The sequence below is a fragment of the Phalangium opilio genome, unplaced genomic scaffold, assembly GCF_054372755.1.
Source record: "Phalangium opilio isolate 3A_F unplaced genomic scaffold, DU_Popi_V2 ptg000209l_1, whole genome shotgun sequence".
Lineage (NCBI taxonomy): Eukaryota > Metazoa > Arthropoda > Arachnida > Opiliones > Phalangiidae > Phalangium > Phalangium opilio.
In genome coordinates, this window is record NW_028324217.1 from 11,838,646 (window position 1) to 11,852,526 (window position 13,881).

At 37.7% G+C, this 13,881-nt stretch overlaps 44 pseudogenes; 38 read left to right on the plus strand and 6 right to left on the minus strand.

Moving 5' to 3' along the window:
* Nucleotides 1–797: 797 nt before the first annotated feature.
* Nucleotides 798–916, minus strand: LOC149619174 (5S ribosomal RNA; annotated as a pseudogene).
* A 121-nt stretch (nucleotides 917–1,037) lies between these two features.
* LOC149619175 (5S ribosomal RNA) lies at nucleotides 1,038–1,140 on the minus strand (annotated as a pseudogene).
* A 137-nt stretch (nucleotides 1,141–1,277) lies between these two features.
* Nucleotides 1,278–1,380, minus strand: LOC149619176 (5S ribosomal RNA; annotated as a pseudogene).
* A 393-nt stretch (nucleotides 1,381–1,773) lies between these two features.
* LOC149619177 (5S ribosomal RNA) lies at nucleotides 1,774–1,876 on the minus strand (annotated as a pseudogene).
* A 136-nt stretch (nucleotides 1,877–2,012) lies between these two features.
* On the minus strand, nucleotides 2,013–2,131 carry LOC149619178 (5S ribosomal RNA; annotated as a pseudogene).
* A 136-nt stretch (nucleotides 2,132–2,267) lies between these two features.
* LOC149619179 (5S ribosomal RNA) lies at nucleotides 2,268–2,386 on the minus strand (annotated as a pseudogene).
* A 119-nt stretch (nucleotides 2,387–2,505) lies between these two features.
* LOC149619180 (5S ribosomal RNA) lies at nucleotides 2,506–2,608 on the plus strand (annotated as a pseudogene).
* Nucleotides 2,609–2,745: 137 nt separating this feature from the next.
* On the plus strand, nucleotides 2,746–2,848 carry LOC149619181 (5S ribosomal RNA; annotated as a pseudogene).
* Nucleotides 2,849–2,968: 120 nt separating this feature from the next.
* On the plus strand, nucleotides 2,969–3,071 carry LOC149619182 (5S ribosomal RNA; annotated as a pseudogene).
* A 602-nt stretch (nucleotides 3,072–3,673) lies between these two features.
* Nucleotides 3,674–3,792, plus strand: LOC149619183 (5S ribosomal RNA; annotated as a pseudogene).
* Nucleotides 3,793–3,928: 136 nt separating this feature from the next.
* On the plus strand, nucleotides 3,929–4,031 carry LOC149619184 (5S ribosomal RNA; annotated as a pseudogene).
* A 361-nt stretch (nucleotides 4,032–4,392) lies between these two features.
* Nucleotides 4,393–4,511, plus strand: LOC149619185 (5S ribosomal RNA; annotated as a pseudogene).
* A 601-nt stretch (nucleotides 4,512–5,112) lies between these two features.
* Nucleotides 5,113–5,231, plus strand: LOC149619186 (5S ribosomal RNA; annotated as a pseudogene).
* A 137-nt stretch (nucleotides 5,232–5,368) lies between these two features.
* LOC149619187 (5S ribosomal RNA) lies at nucleotides 5,369–5,487 on the plus strand (annotated as a pseudogene).
* Nucleotides 5,488–5,863: 376 nt separating this feature from the next.
* On the plus strand, nucleotides 5,864–5,982 carry LOC149619188 (5S ribosomal RNA; annotated as a pseudogene).
* Nucleotides 5,983–6,118: 136 nt separating this feature from the next.
* Nucleotides 6,119–6,237, plus strand: LOC149619189 (5S ribosomal RNA; annotated as a pseudogene).
* Nucleotides 6,238–6,374: 137 nt separating this feature from the next.
* LOC149619190 (5S ribosomal RNA) lies at nucleotides 6,375–6,477 on the plus strand (annotated as a pseudogene).
* A 140-nt stretch (nucleotides 6,478–6,617) lies between these two features.
* LOC149619191 (5S ribosomal RNA) lies at nucleotides 6,618–6,720 on the plus strand (annotated as a pseudogene).
* A 137-nt stretch (nucleotides 6,721–6,857) lies between these two features.
* LOC149619192 (5S ribosomal RNA) lies at nucleotides 6,858–6,960 on the plus strand (annotated as a pseudogene).
* A 137-nt stretch (nucleotides 6,961–7,097) lies between these two features.
* Nucleotides 7,098–7,200, plus strand: LOC149619193 (5S ribosomal RNA; annotated as a pseudogene).
* Nucleotides 7,201–7,336: 136 nt separating this feature from the next.
* Nucleotides 7,337–7,439, plus strand: LOC149619194 (5S ribosomal RNA; annotated as a pseudogene).
* A 137-nt stretch (nucleotides 7,440–7,576) lies between these two features.
* Nucleotides 7,577–7,695, plus strand: LOC149619195 (5S ribosomal RNA; annotated as a pseudogene).
* Nucleotides 7,696–7,831: 136 nt separating this feature from the next.
* LOC149619196 (5S ribosomal RNA) lies at nucleotides 7,832–7,950 on the plus strand (annotated as a pseudogene).
* Nucleotides 7,951–8,087: 137 nt separating this feature from the next.
* LOC149619197 (5S ribosomal RNA) lies at nucleotides 8,088–8,190 on the plus strand (annotated as a pseudogene).
* Nucleotides 8,191–8,312: 122 nt separating this feature from the next.
* Nucleotides 8,313–8,430, plus strand: LOC149619198 (5S ribosomal RNA; annotated as a pseudogene).
* Nucleotides 8,431–8,566: 136 nt separating this feature from the next.
* On the plus strand, nucleotides 8,567–8,685 carry LOC149619199 (5S ribosomal RNA; annotated as a pseudogene).
* A 376-nt stretch (nucleotides 8,686–9,061) lies between these two features.
* On the plus strand, nucleotides 9,062–9,180 carry LOC149619200 (5S ribosomal RNA; annotated as a pseudogene).
* Nucleotides 9,181–9,316: 136 nt separating this feature from the next.
* LOC149619201 (5S ribosomal RNA) lies at nucleotides 9,317–9,435 on the plus strand (annotated as a pseudogene).
* A 137-nt stretch (nucleotides 9,436–9,572) lies between these two features.
* On the plus strand, nucleotides 9,573–9,675 carry LOC149619202 (5S ribosomal RNA; annotated as a pseudogene).
* Nucleotides 9,676–9,815: 140 nt separating this feature from the next.
* LOC149619203 (5S ribosomal RNA) lies at nucleotides 9,816–9,918 on the plus strand (annotated as a pseudogene).
* A 137-nt stretch (nucleotides 9,919–10,055) lies between these two features.
* LOC149619204 (5S ribosomal RNA) lies at nucleotides 10,056–10,158 on the plus strand (annotated as a pseudogene).
* A 137-nt stretch (nucleotides 10,159–10,295) lies between these two features.
* Nucleotides 10,296–10,398, plus strand: LOC149619205 (5S ribosomal RNA; annotated as a pseudogene).
* A 136-nt stretch (nucleotides 10,399–10,534) lies between these two features.
* On the plus strand, nucleotides 10,535–10,637 carry LOC149619206 (5S ribosomal RNA; annotated as a pseudogene).
* A 137-nt stretch (nucleotides 10,638–10,774) lies between these two features.
* Nucleotides 10,775–10,893, plus strand: LOC149619207 (5S ribosomal RNA; annotated as a pseudogene).
* A 136-nt stretch (nucleotides 10,894–11,029) lies between these two features.
* LOC149619208 (5S ribosomal RNA) lies at nucleotides 11,030–11,148 on the plus strand (annotated as a pseudogene).
* Nucleotides 11,149–11,285: 137 nt separating this feature from the next.
* On the plus strand, nucleotides 11,286–11,388 carry LOC149619209 (5S ribosomal RNA; annotated as a pseudogene).
* Nucleotides 11,389–11,510: 122 nt separating this feature from the next.
* On the plus strand, nucleotides 11,511–11,628 carry LOC149619210 (5S ribosomal RNA; annotated as a pseudogene).
* A 136-nt stretch (nucleotides 11,629–11,764) lies between these two features.
* Nucleotides 11,765–11,867, plus strand: LOC149619211 (5S ribosomal RNA; annotated as a pseudogene).
* A 121-nt stretch (nucleotides 11,868–11,988) lies between these two features.
* Nucleotides 11,989–12,107, plus strand: LOC149619212 (5S ribosomal RNA; annotated as a pseudogene).
* Nucleotides 12,108–12,242: 135 nt separating this feature from the next.
* Nucleotides 12,243–12,345, plus strand: LOC149619213 (5S ribosomal RNA; annotated as a pseudogene).
* Nucleotides 12,346–12,482: 137 nt separating this feature from the next.
* On the plus strand, nucleotides 12,483–12,585 carry LOC149619214 (5S ribosomal RNA; annotated as a pseudogene).
* Nucleotides 12,586–12,947: 362 nt separating this feature from the next.
* On the plus strand, nucleotides 12,948–13,066 carry LOC149619215 (5S ribosomal RNA; annotated as a pseudogene).
* Nucleotides 13,067–13,202: 136 nt separating this feature from the next.
* LOC149619216 (5S ribosomal RNA) lies at nucleotides 13,203–13,305 on the plus strand (annotated as a pseudogene).
* A 361-nt stretch (nucleotides 13,306–13,666) lies between these two features.
* Nucleotides 13,667–13,785, plus strand: LOC149619217 (5S ribosomal RNA; annotated as a pseudogene).
* Nucleotides 13,786–13,881: the final 96 nt, after the last annotated feature.

Sequence of the window (13,881 nt, forward strand, 5' to 3'; positions counted from 1 at the left end):
CGGTCAAAAATTTGTCCAGAAAAAAATGCATTCAAAATTGTACCGAAAAAATCGCATGTTTTTTTTCTTCAAGATACAAAATCCGTGACAACGATTTCTTAAAGTAAAATTGAATTTTAACAGTTTTTTGAATGAAAATCGTTATATTTGTTTGAATTAAAGCAAAAAATACAAAAACTAAGGTTTTAGCGGTTATATTTGAAAATAGTGAAAAAAATCTCAAAATGTGCTTCTCTGGCCGAGAAACGTCGATTTTGAAAATGTTATTAAAAATCGAGGCACATTTTTATTTTTTGATCAATCGATATCAAATCACTTTTAATGAGTATTTTATAGGTATTTAAGCTAAATTCGGTCAAAAATTTGTCCAGAAAAAAATGCATTCAAAAGTGTACCGAAAAAATCGCATTTTTTTTTCTTCATGATACAAAATCCGTGACAACGATTTCTCATTGAAAATTGAATTTTAACAGTTTTTTGAATGAATATCGTTATATTTGCTTGAATTATAGCAAAAAGTACAAAAATAATGGTTTCAGCGGTTATATTTGAAAATAGTGATAAAAAAACTCAGTGTTCCAAAGTACTGACTGCGCTCGACGCTGCTTAACTTCGGTGATCGGACGAGAACCGGTGTTTTCAGCGTGATATGGCCGTTGCCGAGAGTGCTAGTTAATAATTCGAATCTAAATTAAGTGAGACAAACTAACCTTTATCTATTTAAAACAATAACAAAAAGAAAATATGTTTGCTTTTTTTATATCTATTGGAATTTAAAAGAGGAAAAAAATTGAGAAAGCTAACGGTACGCAGTGTTCCTAAGTGGTCTCCCTCCCAAGTACTGACTGCGCTCGACGCTGCTTAACTTCGGTGATCGGACGAGAACCGGTGTATTCAGCGTGATATGGCCGTTGCCGACAGTGCTAGTTAATAATTTGAATTTAATTAATCTTCATCTTTATAAAACAATAACAAAAAGAAGATATGTTTGCATTTTTCATATCTGGTGAAATTAAAAGAGGAAACAAAAAGGAAAAAGCCAACGGCACGCAGTGTTCAAAAGTACTGACTGCGCTCGACGCTGCTTAACTTCGGTGATCGGACGAGAACCAATGTTTTCAGCGTGATATGGCCGTTGCCGAGAGCGCTAGCTAATAATTTGAATTTAAATTAAGTGAGACAAATTAACCTTCATCTTTTTAAAACAATAACAAAAAGAAAATATGTTTGCTTTTTTCATATCTGGTGGAATTTAAAAGAGGAAACAAAAAGGAAAAAGCCAACGGCACGCTGTGTTCCCAAGTACTGACTGCGCTCGACGCTGCTTAACTTCGGTGATCGGACGAGAACCGGTGTTTTCAGCGTGATATGGCCGTTGCCGAGAGTGCTAGTTAATAATTCGAATTTAAATTAAGTGGGACAAATTAACCTTCATCTTTTTAAAACAATAACAAAAAGAAAATGTGTTTGCTTTTTTCATATCTATAGGAATTTAAAAGCGGAAAAAAAAGTGAAAAAGCTAACGGCAAGCAGTGTTCCTAAGTGGCCTCCCTACCAAGTACTGACTGCGCTCGACGCTGATTAACTTCGGTGATCGGACGATAACCGGTGTTTTCAGCGTGATACGGCTGTTGCCGAGAGTGCTAGTTAATAATTCGAATTTAAAGTAAGTGAGACAAATTAACCTTCATCTTTATAAAACAATAACAAAATGAAGATATGTTTGCTTTTTTCATATCTGGTGGAATTTAAAAGAGGATACAAAAAAGAAAAAGCCAACGGCACGCTGTGTTCCCAAGTACTGACTGCGCTCGACGCTGCTTAACTTCGGTGATCGGACGAGAACCGGTGTTTTCAGCGTGATATGGCCGTTGCCGAGAGTGCTAGTTAATAATTCGAACTTAAATTAAGTGAGACAAATTAACCTTCATCTTTTTAAAACAATAACAAAAAGAAAATATGTTTGCTTTTTTCATATCTATTGGAATTTAAAAGACAAAAAAAAGTGAAAAAGATAACGGCATGCAGTGTTCCTAAGTGTCCTCCCTCCCAAGTACTGACTGCGCTCGACGCTGCTTATCTTCGGTGATCGGACGAGAACCGGTGTTTTCAGCGTGATATGGCCGTTGCCGAGAGTGCTAGTTAATAATTCGAATTTAAATTAAGTGAGACAAACTAACCTTTATCTATTTAAAACAATAACAAAAAGAAAATATGTTTGCTTTTTTCATATCTATAGGGATTTAAAAGAGGAAAAAAAGTGAAAAGGCCAACGGCATGCAGTGTTCCTAAATGGTCTCCCTCCCAAGTACTGACTGCGCTCGTCGTTGCTTAACTTCGGTGATCGGACGAGAACCGTTGTTTTCAGCGTGATATGGCCGTTGCCGAGAGTGCTAGTTAATAATTCGAATTTAAATTAAGAGAGACAAATTAACCTTCATCTTAAAAAGATGAAGGTTAATTTTTCTCACTTAATTCAAATTCGAATTATTAACTAGCACTCTCGGCAACGGCCATATCACGCTGAAAACACCGGTTCTCGTCCGATCACCGAAGTTAAGCAGCGTCGAGCGCAGTCAGTACTTGGGAACACAGCGTGCCGTTGGCTTTTTCCTTTTTGTTTCCTCTTTTAAATTCCACCAGATATGAAAAAAGCAACCATATTTTCTTTTTGTTATTGTTTTAAAAATATGAAGGTTAATTTGTCTCACTTAATTTAAATTCGAATTATTAGCTAGCGCTCTCGGCAACGGCCATATCACGCTGAAAACATTGGTTCTCGTCCGATCACCGAAGTTAAGCAGCGTCGAGCGCAGTCAGTACTTTTGAACACTGCGTGCCGTTGGCTTTTTCCTTTTTGTTTCCTCTTTTAATTTCACCAGATATAAAAATGCAAACATATCTTCTTTTTGTTATTGTTTTATAAAGATGAAGGTTAATTAAATTCAAATTATTAACTAGCACTCTCGGCAACGGCCATATCACGCTGAAAACACCGGTTCTCGTCCGATCACCGAAGTTAAGCAGCGTCGAGCGCAGTCAGTACTTTGGAACACAGCGTGCCGTTGGCTTTTTCCTTTTTGTTTCCTCTTTTAAATTCCATCAGATATGAAAAAAGCAAACATATTTTCTTTTTGTTATTGTTTTAAAAAGATGAAGGTTAATTTTTCTCACTTAATTCAAATTCGAATTATTAAATAGCACTCTCGGCAACGACCATATCACAATGAAAACACCGGTTCTCGTCCGATCACCGAAGTTAAGCAGCGTCGAGCGCAGTCAGTACTAGGGAACACTGCGTGCCGTTGGCTTTTTCCTTTTTGTTTCATCTTTTAAATTCCACCAGATATGAAAAAAGCAAACATATTTTCTTTTTGTTATTGTTTTAAAAAGATGAAGGTTAATTTGTCTCACTTAATTTAAATTCAATTTATTAGCTAGCGCTCTCGGCAACGGCCATATCACACTGAAAACACTGGTTCTTGTCCGGTCACCGAAGTTAAGCAGCGTCGAGCGCAGTCAGTACTTTAGAACACTGCGTGCCGTTGGCTTTTTCCTTATAGTTTCCTCTTTTAATTTCCACCAGATATGAAAAAAGCAAACATATCTTCTTTTTGTTATTGAATTATAAAGATGAAGGTTAATTAAATTCAAATTATTAACTAGCACTGTCGGCAACGGCCATATCACGCTGAATACACCGGTTCTCGTCCGATCACCGAAGTTAAGCAGCGTCGAGCGCAGTCAGTACTTGGGAGGGAGACCACTTAGGAACACTGCGTACCGTTAGCTTTCTCAATTTTTTTCCTCTTTTAAATTCCAATAGATATAAAAAAAGCAAACATATTTTCTTTTTGTTATTGTTTTAAATACATAAAGGTTAGTTTGTCTCACTTAATTTAGATTCGAATTATTAACTAGCACTCTCGGCAACGGCCATATCACGCTGAAAACACCGGTTCTCGTCCGATCACCGAAGTTAAGCAGCGTCGAGCGCAGTCAGTACTAGGGAACACTGCGTGCCGTTGGCTTTTTCCTTTTTGTTTCCTCTTTTAAATTCCACCAGATATGAAAAAAGCAAACATATTTTCTTTTTCTTATTGTTTTAAAAAGATGAAGGTTAATTTGTCTCACTTAATTTAAATTCAAATTATTAGCTAGCGCTCTCGGCAACGGCCATATGACGCTGAAAACACTGGTTCTCGTCCGGTCACCGAAGTTAAGCAGCGTCGAGCGCAGTCAGTACTTTTGAACACTGCGTGCCGTTGGCTTTTTCCTTTTTGTTTCCTCTTTTAATTTCCACCAGATATGAAAAAACAAACATATCTTCTTTTTGTTATTGAATTATAAAGATGAAGGTTAATTAAATTCAAATTATTAACATGCACTGTCGGAAACGGCCATATCACGCTGAAAACAACAGTTCTCGTCCGATCACCGAAGTTAAGCAGCGTCGAGCGCAGTCAGTACTTGGGAGGGAGACCACTTAGGAACACTGCTTGCCGTTGGCTTTTTCACTTTTTTTTCCTCTTTTAAATTCCTATAGATATGAAAAAAGCAAACATATTTTCTTTTTGTTATTGTTTTAAAAAGATGAAGGTTAATTTGTCTCACTTAATTTAAATTCGAATTATTAGCTAGCGCTCTCGGGAACTGCCATATCACGCTGAAAACATTGGTTCTCGTCCGATCACCGAAGTTAAGCTGCGTCGAGCGCAGTCAGTACTTTTGAACACTGCGTGCCGTTGGCTTTTTCCTTTTTGTTTCCTCTTTTAAATTCCACCAGATATGAAAAAAGCAAACATATTTTCTTTTTCTTATTGTTTTAAAAAGATGAAGGTTAATTTGTCTCACTTAATTTAAATTCAAATTATTAGCTAGCGCTCTCGGCAACGGCCATATGACGCTGAAAACACTGGTTCTCGTCCGGTCACCGAAGTTAAGCAGCGTCGAGCGCAGTCAGTACTTTTGAACACTGCGTGCCGTTGGCTTTTTCCTTTTTGTTTCCTCTTTTAATTTCCACCAGATATGAAAAAACAAACATATCTTCTTTTTGTTATTGAATTATAAAGATGAAGGTTAATTAAATTCAAATTATTAACATGCACTGTCGGAAACGGCCATATCACGCTGAAAACAACAGTTCTCGTCCGATCACCGAAGTTAAGCAGCGTCGAGCGCAGTCAGTACTTGGGAGGGAGACCACTTAGGAACACTGCTTGCCGTTGGCTTTTTCACTTTTTTTTCCTCTTTTAAACTCCTATAGGTATGAAAAAAGCAAACATATTTTCTTTTTGTTATTGTTTTAAAAAGATGAAGGTTAATTTGTCTCACTTAATTTAAATTCGAATTATTAACTAGCACTCTCGGCAACGACCATATCACGCTGAAAACACCGGTTCTCGTCCGATCACCGAAGTTAAGCAGCGTCGAGCGCAGTCAGTACTTGGGAGGGAGGCCACTTAGGAACACTGCTTGCCGTTAGCTTTTTCACCTTTTTTTGTCTTTTAAATTCCAATAGATATGAAAAAAGCAAACATATTTTCTTTTTGTTATTGTTTTAAAAAGATGAAGGTTAATTTTTCTCACTTAATTCAAATTCGAATTATTAACTAGCACTCTCGGCAACGGCCATATCACGCTGAAAACACCGCTTCTCGTCCGATCACCGAAGTTAAGCAGCGTCGAGCGCAGTCAGTATTTGGGAACACAGCGTGCCGTTGGCTTTTTCCTTTTTGTTTCCTCTTTTAAATTCCACCAGATATGAAAAAAGCAAACATATTTTCTTTTTGTTATTGTTTTATAAAGATGAAGGTTAATTTGTCTCACTTAATTTAAATTCGAATTATTAACTAGCACTCTCGGCAACGACCATATCACGCTGAAAACACCGGTTCTCGTCCAATCACCGAAGTTAAGCAGCGTCGAGCGCAGTCAGTACTTGGGAGGGAGGCCACTTAGGAACACTGCTTGCCGTTAGCTTTTTCACCTTTTTTTGTCTTTTAAATTCCAATAGATATGAAAAAAGCAAACATATTTTCTTTTTGTTATTGTTTTAAAAAGATGAAGGTTAATTTGTCTCTCTTAATTTAAATTCGAATTATTAACTAGCACTCTCGGCAACGGCCATATCACGCTGAAAACACCGGTTCTCGTCCGATCACCGAAGTTAAGCAGCGTCGAGCGCAGTCAGTACTTGGGAGGGAGACCACTTAGGAACACTGCGTACCGTTAGCTTTTTCATTTTTTTTTCCTCTTTTAAATTCCAATAGATATGAAAAAAGCAAACATATTTTCTTTTTGTTATTGTTTTAAATAGATGAATGTTAATTTGTCTCACTTAATTCAAATTCGAATTATTAACTAGCACCCTCGGCAACGACCATATCACGCTGAAAACACCGGTTCTCGTCCGATCACCGAAGTTAAGCAGCGTCGAGCGCAGTCAGTACTTGGGAACACTGCGTGCCGTTGGCTTTTTCCTTTTTGTTTCCTCTTTTAAATTCCACCAGATATGAAAAAAGCAAACATATCTTCATATTATTATTATTCTTTTATAAAGATGAAGGTTAATTTGTCTCTCTTAATTTAAATTCGAATTATTAACTAGCACTCTCGGCAACGGCCATATCACGCTGAAAACACCGGTTCTCGTCCGATCACCGAAGTTAAGCAGCGTCGAGCGCAGTCAGTACTTGGGAATACAGCGTGCCGTTGGCTTTTTCCTTTTTGTATCCTCTTTTAAATTCCACCAGATATGAAAAAAGCAAACATATCTTCATTTTGTTATTGTTTTATAAAGATGAAGGTTAATTTGTCTCACTTACTTTAAATTCGAATTATTAACTAGCACTCTCGGCAACGGCCGTATCACGCTGAAAACACCGGTTCTCGTCCGACCACCGAAGTTAAGCAGCGTCGAGCGCAGTCAGTACTTGGGAACACAGCGTGCCGTTGGCTTTTTCCTTTTTGTTTCCTCTTTTAAATTCCACCAGATATGAAAAAAGCAAACATATTTTCTTTTTGTTAATGTTTTAAATAGAAGAATGTTAATTTGTCTCACTTAATTCAAATTCGAATTATTAACTAGCACTCTCGGCAACGGCCATATCACGCTGAAAACACCGGTTCTCGTCCGATCACCGAAGTTAAGCAGCGTCGAGCGCAGTCAGTACTTGGGAACACAGCGTGCCGTTGGCTTTTTCCTTTTTGTATCCTCTTTTAAATTCCACCAGATATAAAAAAGCAAACATATCTTCATTTTGTTATTGTTTTATAAAGATGAAGGTTAATTTGTCTCACTTACTTTAAATTCGAATTATTAACTAGCACTCTCGACAACGGCCGTATCACGCTGAAAACACCGGTTCTCGTCCGACCACCGAAGTTAAGCAGCGTCGAGCGCAGTCAGTACTTGGGAACACAGCGTGCCGTTGGCTTTTTCCTTTTTGTTTCCTCTTTTAAATTCCACCAGATATGAAAAAAGCAAACATATTTTCTTTTTGTTATTGTTTTATAAAGATGAAGGTTAATTTGTCTCACTTAATTTAAATTCGAATTATTAACTAGCACTCTCGGCAACGACCATATCACGCTGAAAACACCGGTTCTCGTCCGATCACCGAAGTTAAGCAGCGTCGAGCGCAGTCAGTACTTGGGAGGGAGGCCACTTAGGAGAACTGCTTGCCGTTAGCTTTTTCACCTTTTTTTGTCTTTTAAATTCCAATAGATATGAAAAAAGCAAACATATTTTCTTTTTGTTATTGTTTTAAAAAGATGAAGGTTAATTTGTCTCTCTTAATTTAAATTCGAATTATTAACTAGCACTCTCGGCAACGGCCATATCACGCTGAAAACACCGGTTCTCGTCCGATCACCGAAGTTAAGCAGCGTCGAGCGCAGTCAGTACTTGGGAGGGAGACCACTTAGGAACACTGCGTACCGTTAGCTTTTTCAATTTTTTTTCCTCTTTTAAATTCCAATAGATATGAAAAAAGCAAACATATTTTCTTTTTGTTAATGTTTTAAATAGATGAATGTTAATTTGTCTCACTTAATTCAAATTCGAATTATTAACTAGCACTCTCGGCAACGGCCATATCACGCTGAAAACACTGGTTCTCGTCCGGTCACCGAAGTTAAGCAGCGTCGAGCGCAGTCAGTACTTTTGAACACTGCGTGCCGTTGGCTTTTTCCTTTTTGTTTCCTCTTTTAATTTCCACCAGATATGAAAAAAGCAAACATATCTTCTTTTTGTTATTGAATTATAAAGATGAAGGTTAATTAAATTCAAATTATTATTTAGCACTGTCGGCAACGGCCATATCACGCTGAAAACAACAGTTCTCGTTCGATCACCGAAGTAAGCAGCGTCGAGCGCAGTCAGTACTTGTGAGGGAGACCACTTAGGAACACTGCATGCCGTTGGCTTTTCACTTTTTTTTCCTCTTTTAAATTCCTATAGATATGAAAAAAGCAACCATATTTTCTTTTTGTTATTGTTTTAAAAATATGAAGGTTAATTTGTCTCACTTAATTTAAATTCGAATTATTAGCTAGCGCTCTCGGCAACGGCCATATCACGCTGAAAACATTGGTTCTCGTCCGATCACCGAAGTTAAGCAGCGTCGAGCGCAGTCAGTACTTGGGAGGGAGGCCACTTAGGAACACTGCTTGCCGTTAGCTTTTTCACCTTTTTTTGTCTTTTAAATTCCAATAGATATGAAAAAAGCAAACATATTTTCTTTTTGTTATTGTTTTAAAAAGATGAAGGTTAATTTTTCTCACTTAATTCAAATTCGAATTATTAACTAGCACTCTCGGCAACGGCCATATCACGCTGAAAACACCGCTTCTCGTCCGATCACCGAAGTTAAGCAGCGTCGAGCGCAGTCAGTATTTGGGAACACAGCGTGCCGTTGGCTTTTTCCTTTTTGTTTCCTCTTTTAAATTCCACCAGATATGAAAAAAGCAAACATATTTTCTTTTTGTTATTGTTTTATAAAGATGAAGGTTAATTTGTCTCACTTAATTTAAATTCGAATTATTAACTAGCACTCTCGGCAACGACCATATCACGCTGAAAACACCGGTTCTCGTCCAATCACCGAAGTTAAGCAGCGTCGAGCGCAGTCAGTACTTGGGAGGGAGGCCACTTAGGAACACTGCTTGCCGTTAGCTTTTTCACCTTTTTTTGTCTTTTAAATTCCAATAGATATGAAAAAAGCAAACATATTTTCTTTTTGTTATTGTTTTAAAAAGATGAAGGTTAATTTGTCTCTCTTAATTTAAATTCGAATTATTAACTAGCACTCTCGGCAACGGCCATATCACGCTGAAAACACCGGTTCTCGTCCGATCACCGAAGTTAAGCAGCGTCGAGCGCAGTCAGTACTTGGGAGGGAGACCACTTAGGAACACTGCGTACCGTTAGCTTTTTCATTTTTTTTTCCTCTTTTAAATTCCAATAGATATGAAAAAAGCAAACATATTTTCTTTTTGTTATTGTTTTAAATAGATGAATGTTAATTTGTCTCACTTAATTCAAATTCGAATTATTAACTAGCACCCTCGGCAACGACCATATCACGCTGAAAACACCGGTTCTCGTCCGATCACCGAAGTTAAGCAGCGTCGAGCGCAGTCAGTACTTGGGAACACTGCGTGCCGTTGGCTTTTTCCTTTTTGTTTCCTCTTTTAAATTCCACCAGATATGAAAAAAGCAAACATATCTTCATATTATTATTATTCTTTTATAAAGATGAAGGTTAATTTGTCTCTCTTAATTTAAATTCGAATTATTAACTAGCACTCTCGGCAACGGCCATATCACGCTGAAAACACCGGTTCTCGTCCGATCACCGAAGTTAAGCAGCGTCGAGCGCAGTCAGTACTTGGGAATACAGCGTGCCGTTGGCTTTTTCCTTTTTGTATCCTCTTTTAAATTCCACCAGATATGAAAAAAGCAAACATATCTTCATTTTGTTATTGTTTTATAAAGATGAAGGTTAATTTGTCTCACTTACTTTAAATTCGAATTATTAACTAGCACTCTCGGCAACGGCCGTATCACGCTGAAAACACCGGTTCTCGTCCGACCACCGAAGTTAAGCAGCGTCGAGCGCAGTCAGTACTTGGGAACACAGCGTGCCGTTGGCTTTTTCCTTTTTGTTTCCTCTTTTAAATTCCACCAGATATGAAAAAAGCAAACATATTTTCTTTTTGTTAATGTTTTAAATAGAAGAATGTTAATTTGTCTCACTTAATTCAAATTCGAATTATTAACTAGCACTCTCGGCAACGGCCATATCACGCTGAAAACACCGGTTCTCGTCCGATCACCGAAGTTAAGCAGCGTCGAGCGCAGTCAGTACTTGGGAACACAGCGTGCCGTTGGCTTTTTCCTTTTTGTATCCTCTTTTAAATTCCACCAGATATAAAAAAGCAAACATATCTTCATTTTGTTATTGTTTTATAAAGATGAAGGTTAATTTGTCTCACTTACTTTAAATTCGAATTATTAACTAGCACTCTCGACAACGGCCGTATCACGCTGAAAACACCGGTTCTCGTCCGACCACCGAAGTTAAGCAGCGTCGAGCGCAGTCAGTACTTGGGAACACAGCGTGCCGTTGGCTTTTTCCTTTTTGTTTCCTCTTTTAAATTCCACCAGATATGAAAAAAGCAAACATATTTTCTTTTTGTTATTGTTTTATAAAGATGAAGGTTAATTTGTCTCACTTAATTTAAATTCGAATTATTAACTAGCACTCTCGGCAACGACCATATCACGCTGAAAACACCGGTTCTCGTCCGATCACCGAAGTTAAGCAGCGTCGAGCGCAGTCAGTACTTGGGAGGGAGGCCACTTAGGAGAACTGCTTGCCGTTAGCTTTTTCACCTTTTTTTGTCTTTTAAATTCCAATAGATATGAAAAAAGCAAACATATTTTCTTTTTGTTATTGTTTTAAAAAGATGAAGGTTAATTTGTCTCTCTTAATTTAAATTCGAATTATTAACTAGCACTCTCGGCAACGGCCATATCACGCTGAAAACACCGGTTCTCGTCCGATCACCGAAGTTAAGCAGCGTCGAGCGCAGTCAGTACTTGGGAGGGAGACCACTTAGGAACACTGCGTACCGTTAGCTTTTTCAATTTTTTTTCCTCTTTTAAATTCCAATAGATATGAAAAAAGCAAACATATTTTCTTTTTGTTAATGTTTTAAATAGATGAATGTTAATTTGTCTCACTTAATTCAAATTCGAATTATTAACTAGCACTCTCGGCAACGGCCATATCACGCTGAAAACACTGGTTCTCGTCCGGTCACCGAAGTTAAGCAGCGTCGAGCGCAGTCAGTACTTTTGAACACTGCGTGCCGTTGGCTTTTTCCTTTTTGTTTCCTCTTTTAATTTCCACCAGATATGAAAAAAGCAAACATATCTTCTTTTTGTTATTGAATTATAAAGATGAAGGTTAATTAAATTCAAATTATTATTTAGCACTGTCGGCAACGGCCATATCACGCTGAAAACAACAGTTCTCGTTCGATCACCGAAGTAAGCAGCGTCGAGCGCAGTCAGTACTTGTGAGGGAGACCACTTAGGAACACTGCATGCCGTTGGCTTTTCACTTTTTTTTCCTCTTTTAAATTCCTATAGATATGAAAAAAGCAACCATATTTTCTTTTTGTTATTGTTTTAAAAATATGAAGGTTAATTTGTCTCACTTAATTTAAATTCGAATTATTAGCTAGCGCTCTCGGCAACGGCCATATCACGCTGAAAACATTGGTTCTCGTCCGATCACCGAAGTTAAGCAGCGTCGAGCGCAGTCAGTACTTTTGAACACTGCGTGCCGTTGGCTTTTTCCTTTTTGTTTCCTCTTTTAATTTCACCAGATATGAAAAATGCAAACATATCTTCTTTTTGTTATTGTTTTATAAAGATGAAGGTTAATTAAATTCAAATTATTAACTAGCACTGTCGGCAACGGCCATATCACGCTGAATACACCGGTTCTCGTCCGATCACCGAAGTTAAGCAGCGTCGAGCGCAGTCAGTACTTGGGAGGGAGACCACTTAGGAACACTGCGTACCGTTTGCTTTCTCAATTTTTTTCCTCTTTTAAATTCCAATAGATATAAAAAAAGCAAACATATTTTCTTTTTGTTATTGTTTTAAAAAGATGAAGGTTAATTTGTCTCACTTAATTTAAATTCGAATATTAACTAGCACTCTCGGCAACGGCCATATCACGCTGAAAACACCGGTTCTCGTCCGATCACCGAAGTTAAGCAGCGTCGAGCGCAGTCAGTACTTGGGAACACAGCGTGCCGTTGGCTTTTTCCTTTTTGTTTCCTCTTTTAAATTCCATCAGATATGAAAAAAGCAGACATATTTTCTTTTTGTTATTGTTTTAAAAAGATAAAAGTTAATTTTTCTCACTTAATTCAAATTCGAATTATTAACTAGCACTCTCGGCAACGACCATATCACGCTGAAAACACCGGTTCTCGTCCGATCACCGAAGTTAAGCAGCGTCGAGCGCAGTCAGTACTAGGGAACACTGCGTGCCGTTGGCTTTTTCCTTTTTGTTTCATCTTTTAAATTCCACCAGATATGAAAAAAGCAAACATATTTTCTTTTTGTTATTGTTTTAAAAAGATGAAGGTTAATTTGTCTCACTTAATTTAAATTCAATTTATTAGCTAGCGCTCTCGGCAACGGCCATATCACACTGAAAACACTGGTTCTTGTCCGGTCACCGAAGTTAAGCAGCGTCGAGCGCAGTCAGTACTTTAGAACACTGCGTGCCGTTGGCTTTTTCCTTATAGTTTCCTCTTTTAATTTCCACCAGATATGAAAAAAGCAAACATATCTTCTTTTTGTTATTGAATTATAAAGATGAAGGTTAATTAAATTCAAATTATTAACTAGCACTGTCGGCAACGGCCATATCACGCTGAATACACCGGTTCTCGTCCGATCACCGAAGTTAAGCAGCGTCGAGCGCAGTCAGTACTTGGGAGGGAGACCACTTAGGAACACTGCGTACCGTTAGCTTTCTCAATTTTTTTCCTCTTTTAAATTCCAATAGATATAAAAAAAGCAAACATATTTTCTTTTTGTTATTGTTTTAAATAGATAAAGGTTAGTTTGTCTCACTTAATTTAGATTCGAATTATTAACTAGCACTCTCGGCAACGGCCATATCACGCTGAAAACACCGGTTCTCGTCCGATCACCGAAGTTAAGCAGCGTCGAGCGCAGTCAGTACTAGGGAACACTGCGTGCCGTTGGCTTTTTCCTTTTTGTTTCCTCTTTTAAATTCCACCAGATATGAAAAAAGCAAACATATTTTCTTTTTCTTATTGTTTTAAAAAGATGAAGGTTAATTTGTTTCACTTAATTTAAATTCAAATTATTAGCTAGCGCTCTCGGCAACGGCCATATGACGCTGAAAACACTGGTTCTCGTCCGGTCACCGAAGTTAAGCAGCGTCGAGCGCAGTCAGTACTTTTGAACACTGCGTGCCGTTGGCTTTTTCCTTTTTGTTTCCTCTTTTAATTTCCACCAGATATGAAAAAACAAACATATCTTCTTTTTGTTATTGAATTATAAAGATGAAGGTTAATTAAATTCAAATTATTAACAAGCACTGTCGGAAACGGCCATATCACGCTGAAAACAACAGTTCTCGTCCGATCACCGAAGTTAAGCAGCGTCGAGCGCAGTCAGTACTTGGGAGGGAGACCACTTAGGAACACTGCTTGCCGTTGGCTTTTTCACTTTTTTTTCCTCTTTTAAATTCCTATAGATATGAAAAAAGCAAACATATTTTCTTTTTGTTATTGTTTTAAAAAGATGAAGGTTAATTT